The sequence below is a fragment of the Tasmannia lanceolata genome, unplaced genomic scaffold, assembly GCF_043159265.1.
Source record: "Tasmannia lanceolata isolate RefF3 unplaced genomic scaffold, GAP_Taslan_0.1 ptg000018l, whole genome shotgun sequence".
Classification (NCBI taxonomy): Eukaryota; Viridiplantae; Streptophyta; class Magnoliopsida; order Canellales; family Winteraceae; genus Tasmannia; species Tasmannia lanceolata.
Window position 1 is genome coordinate 12,811,857 of NW_027518695.1, and position 6,146 is coordinate 12,818,002.

General features: G+C 39.9%; 1 long non-coding RNA gene across 1 annotated transcript; it reads right to left on the reverse strand.

Annotated features, from left to right (window-relative positions):
• Nucleotides 1-1,590: 1,590 nt before the first annotated feature.
• Nucleotides 1,591-2,312, reverse strand: LOC143849356 (uncharacterized). The gene is made up of 2 exons (XR_013235654.1): nucleotides 1,942-2,312; nucleotides 1,591-1,862 (listed from the first exon to the last, which is right to left on the reverse strand). It is a non-coding gene; the product is annotated as an uncharacterized LOC143849356 (long non-coding RNA).
• Between the last annotated feature and the right edge of the window lie 3,834 nt (nucleotides 2,313-6,146).

Genomic DNA, 6,146 nt, shown 5'->3' on the forward strand with positions numbered 1-6,146 from the left:
GGATGCATTTTTCTCCCTTTGCCTCTTCCTGAACAAATGGAGGAGAGGTACTGTTGAGAGCTAAGGGTGTCAACGAAAGAGAGAACGGTCTCTCTCTTTCTATCTCCATAGCGTGTAAGTTTCAATCTTAGCCCTAATTAATGCCCATAGAATAGAATGTTGATGGAGGCTAGAATTTGTTTATAACCATCCATTTGTAGCTACTCCATTGACTTACTGCACTAGAATTTGTTGATAGCCATCCATTTGTAGCCAGCTGAGTGACCTAATTAGTGTAGAATATATCAAAGGTAGAACCCACCAAATTAATATTGGATGTGAACGGCTAACAATGAAGAGAGGAGTGTCATTATAAAACCAAGGGAGTGTGACTATGAGACTAAAATGTAGAGAGATTGTATGAATAAAAGAAGTTGTTTCCCCATTGACGGCAGGGTGAGGGTGTCAATGTCTTGGCAATAAATATGATTTTACATTTGTAGTTGAAAAAAGCATTATTGAGTGAAATATTCGTTGAAACTTTGATTCCATTCCGATGTTAGTCTTGACTGTACTAAACAATAGAATCGGAATAATGATTGATTCCCCAGATAACTTCCAGTGCTTACACAAACACTAGAATTGAAATCTTTATCCGTTTACGGAGGGAATTGGATTGGCTGATTCCGGCGATCCAAACGCACCCTATGATATTCTCTTACAAGAGGTAGTAAGTGGGTTAGGGTAGGGGGTAAACAAATGTTTTACCCCCTATTTACCCCCACATGAACAGAACTAAAAATGATTGCAAGACGACGCACCAAACATGACTCTGTAAAAAATGAAGTCTGAATGGTTACGTACTGACATTTTTTACTTTAATCCTTCCACATTCAAAGCAACAAATTGGTAAATTATAGCCTAGCCTCTTCACGTTTCTTTTCATTGGCACCACAAAAAACTCTCCACCTAGGACTACTTTGTGTTTTTTCACATGTTAAAATATATGAAAGAGAGTCTTATAAAGCCCCTTCTCCTCCCATCTTAATCTCCATTGCCAACCAACATGAAAGCATCAAGGGTTCCCTCTGTAGGAGAGATGATACCGGGTTCCAAGGTCCAGGCATTCGGCCGCCCAACCCGGCATCATCTCCCCTGCGGAAGGCAACTTGTCATGTAGATCACACGCGGCTGATTCTGAACAAGATGGGGCTGTTCTGATTGTAAAATCTTGATTGTACATTTTTAGGATTGTAAAATCCATGTTTTAGCTTGTAAAAAATCCAGGATTTTGCAATCTTGAATTATAAAATTCATGTATCCAAACAGCACCATATGCGCGCACGAAATCATTAATAGGACTACTGTAAAAACCCTGATTCTAAATCTGCACTTTATTTTCAACATTAATTTTTCTTTGCCTGTCTTATACGTAGCTTCCTTATTCGGTATCCTGAACTATTTTTTGCTTTTCAGGAGAAATGAGCAGGATTAAACCAGTTAAAGCTAGGACATAGGAGTGACACAAGGAGGGTACACGTGAAGTCCCCTCTGGATGCATGTCAATCCATGGTTGCAAACAGCACACAGGAAACAATGTAATGGTGATAATTTTAGAGAGAGAAAAAGTAGCTTTATACATGTTGATGTCTCCACTGTGAGGATCTGATCTCATAGCAAGTTCTATGTCAGTAACTCAGTATATTATTTGTACATTTGAAATATAATTCTATTTATCTGAACATGGAATTTGTACATACTACATGTTCATGTATCTTTGTATGTGTAACTGTAAATTTTGGTAAGATAGAACCTGTAGTGTTGAGGTTATGAGGGGGCGAATTGATGCCATGGAAAGGTTCCAATTTCACGAGAACGAAGACCTGAGAAACATGGCAAATGGGTTAGTAGGTAAATACTTAGGCGAGGACTATGGATTTGATGAATATTAAGTAAACTTACAATGGAGATGTTAATCACTGTACACTTCAAATGTTCAATAAGACAGAGAAAAACCATATGCCTGCATGTTTGAGGAAAAACAAAAAGAACACTGATAAAATGAAGTGTTAAATTATAATCTTCATGCCCAATCATACGTACCAGGTTTCCTGCGCAAGAGCTATGAGGCCGGCCGGCCCGCCGGATATCCGATTTGCCCGGATTCCGGAATCAGGCCGGGACGGCATCATCTCTCCTGCGAAGGGGACCTCTAGTATGGTTTTTGTTTTTTGCTGGTGGAAGGGCATGGTGAAGGTTTTATAGAACTGTTTCATGTCTTAAACGAAAAGGGCTTTAATGGGTAAAAAGTGAAACGCAAGCTGGAGAGCTCTTTCTGTGGTGGCAATGTAATGGGCTTTGTTTGTGGATAGTATCAACGTTAAAATCAGTAGCTCCATCACTGAGGGGTCATTCTGCCCAAGTCATGGCTCTTGCGTCAGCTAACTTGGAAAATCATTGTACACCTACACATGTATGTATAGATATAATATTTTATAGGGATTTGCTAGGCAATTTCGTGGAATGCCATTTCGCGGGTCGCTTTTGCATGAGAGAACAGCCACACAGGCTCATTTTTTAGCAAATTTTATCTTATTCATTTAATGCAACTGAGGTGGCTGTTCTCTCTTGCAAAAGTGATACGTGAAATTGCCTAGCAAATCCCTATCTTATGAGGAGTACACTATACTTAAGGATGCCCTCACAAAAGCTCAGCCACCAGAGCGCCCTGTTGGATCACCCACATCACCCAGCTGTACGACACTGAAAATGCAAAATTAAAGGAATAATAAATAGGGTGAATCCAATGGGGGGCCATTGTTGCAGATGGAATTTTGCAAGGGTGCCCTTCAGCTTAACATTGCTCACAAAATAGGGAATTTTGCAAGGGTGCCCTTCAGCTTATGCCCATAAAAAAAAAGAAGATACCTCACCTTAATGTGATTTCCATTGTTTCAATGTACAGGGCAAGCTAAAGCTTGGTTTCGTCCGTGACCACATGTTGTAAAGGGTGTTAGTGATTTTGCATTTTCAAAATCATGTATATTACATGTTTTAGTGTTTTGGAATATGTTTTATCAAAAGCGTTTGGGAAAAAGAAAATGTTTTCTTGGAAATATTTGCTTTTACAAAAGGATGTAGAAGTGTAGTTGAAAAGATAGTTCCACATCGGATGAGAGAAAAGAAAGAGAAGGGCTTATAAAGCACTACCTTTTCTAACTCTTGTTGATTGCACATTGGGTTGAACCCATGGTTGGACCCGCGGGACGGTGCAACGCACCGTTCGCACACGCGCACGCGCGCGCGCGGCGTGGGCAATGGGCTATAGGGCGCATAGTGGCGCTTTATTGGCGCTTTTTTAGGCGCACTTCGCACGTACGCAACGTCGCGAGGAGCGATTGGAGCCTTTAATTTTTCCAGATTTGATCTGCACCGTTGGATCAAGATGAAGGTGGACCGGTCGGATGGGTGGGTCAAATGGTTCGCAGGCCCATCAAGCCGAATGGTTCAGTTGGGTTGGGCTTCGGTTCGGGCCTAACGGTGGGCCCGTTTCGGTTCGGGCCTAACGGTCGGCCCAACGGGCCCATGACTCCAACGGTCAAAGGGTGTGATCAAATGGGTTGTGTCCCTTTCCCCAACGGTCATGTGCCAAGGGGGTGCGATCCACACCATAGATGGTTGATCTAACGATGACTGGGTTGGAGAGAGGTTTTACTCAAGCCAACAGTCACATCTAGGATCGATCAGGACCGTTCAATATCAATGGGTGCGATCTAACGGTCATATTTCAAACATTCTGGAAAGGTGCCCTGTAGAGGTGTTTTTCACACTGAAAAGACACCAGATGGTCTATAAAAATGTGCAAACTTCAATCATTTCAAGAAGAAATCGAATTGGCAATTCTGACTGACTTTACACTCTCTTCTACACTCCTACAAAAATTCCCAAGTATTTCTACATACTGTTTTTCTTTTGTTTACTGTTCTAGATACTGTTTTTCTGCAGAAACAGAATCTAGAGATTTCTCTAAGGCTTGAAATTTCGGAAGGGCATTTCGGGTTTGATTCCGCTAGTGCTACGCGTCATCAAACATTAGTAGGGCTTCCCTACTAGGCTTCATTGTATCTTGGAGGCAATTCGCGGATCCCCTTTGCACACTACTAGTGGGGGCGAATCTTGTCTTAAGGAAAGTGATATCACGCCTTGAAGCAACAAGTTTCTGTTTTCTATCATCAACAGTACCCTCAACAAATTTTCCAACAATCTTAAGACAAGATTTTTCTACTGTTGTTTCAATGGCACTTTATTCAGTTCGTCAAATGACCCAAGACTTTGTCAAACTCGAACGTTTCGACAAAGGAAATTTCAAGCGCTGGCAGAAGAAGTTGCACTTCATTTTGACATCACTCAAAGTGGTCCATGTTCTCACTACTCTAAAGCCGTCAGCAAATGAAAATGAAACTTTGGCGGAGGCTCGTGCAAGGATGAAGTGGGAACAGGATGACTACATTTGCAAAGGGCACATCCTAAATGCTATGTCAGATACACTATTTGACATATATCAAGGCATGGGATCAGCAAGTGAAATCTGGAATGCACTTGAAGCCAAATACTTGGCGGAAGATGCCAGTAGCAAGAAATTCACTGTGAGTCAATTTTTAAATTTTAAAATGGTAGATGATAAGTCTGTTATTGATCAATTACATGAAATACAACATGTAATTAATCAAATTCATTTGCAAGGCATCCTTCTTGATGATTCCTTCATTGTCCCGTCAATTATTGACAAACTTCCACCAAATTGGAAAGACTTTAGAAAAAGTCTAAAACACAAGAAAGAGGAAATGTCTATTGAAGACTTGGCTCAATGCCTCAGGATTGAGGAAGAGTCAAGAATCAGAGACAAGAAAGAAAATGAAACTGTATCCTCTAAGATCCATTTGGTGGAAAATGTCAAGAATTCGAACCAACAAAGAAAAGGCAATTGGAAGAGAAACAAACACCCTGAAAAGAATACTAATAAGAATAAGAAAAGAAAGGGTGCTTGTTTCAACTGTGGCAAACCAGGCCATTACAAGAGTGAGTGCCGACTTCTTAAGGATAAGAAGTCGGGTGCACCAACAGACAAAGAAAAGTTTGTCGCCATGATTTCAGAGGCAAATATGCTTGAAGATGGCAATGATTGGTGGATTGACTCTGGTGCGACGATGCATGTCTGTAAAGACAGGAACCTGTTTTCAACTTATGAAACAGTTGAAGATGGAAGCGTGTTATACATGGGAAATTCGTCGACAGCAGAAGTCAAAGGGAAGGGCAAGGTGGAACTTGAGTTCACATCCGGCAAGCGACTCACTCTAACCGGTGTCTACCATGTACCAGAAGTTAGAAAGAACTTAGTGTCTGGAAGCATTCTCAACAAGAATGGCTTCAAACTTGTATTTGAATCTGACAAGTTCATTCTTTCTAAGGGGGGTACTTTTGTTGGGAAGGGATATATGTATGAAGGGATGTTCAAACTTAATATCAATAAAGTGAATGTCTTTACTTATGTTTTGGATTCTTCTTTATCTTTATGGCATAATCGTTTAGGACATGTAAATACTAGGAAAATGAATGATATGGTTAAGTTAACCTTAATTCCTAAATATGAAAATGACTTAGTAGATAGATGTAAAACATGCATGCAAACCAAGATAATCACTAAGTCATTTCCTAAAGTAGATAGAACTTCTAACTTGTTAGATTTAATTCATAGTGATGTATGTGACATACATAGTGTTCCCACAAAGGGAGGTAAAAAGTACTTTGTTACATTTATTGATGATTATTCTAGGTACTGTTATGTTTATCTACTTAGTCATAAAGATGAGGTTTTAGAAAAATTTAAGATTTATAAAACTGAAGTAGAAAACCAATGTATAACAAGCATTAAATGTCTCAGATCAGATAGAGGTGGTGAATATCACTTTCCTCATTTCTGTGAATCAGTAGGCATAGTCCATGAAACTTCTGCCCCTTATACACCACAACAAAATGGTGTAGCAGAAAGGAAGAATAGGACACTTACTGAAATGATTAATGCTATGCTTGTTAATTCTGGTTTAAATAAAAGTTTTTGGGGTGAAGCCTTACTTACAGCTTGTCACATTTTGAATAGGGTACCAAGT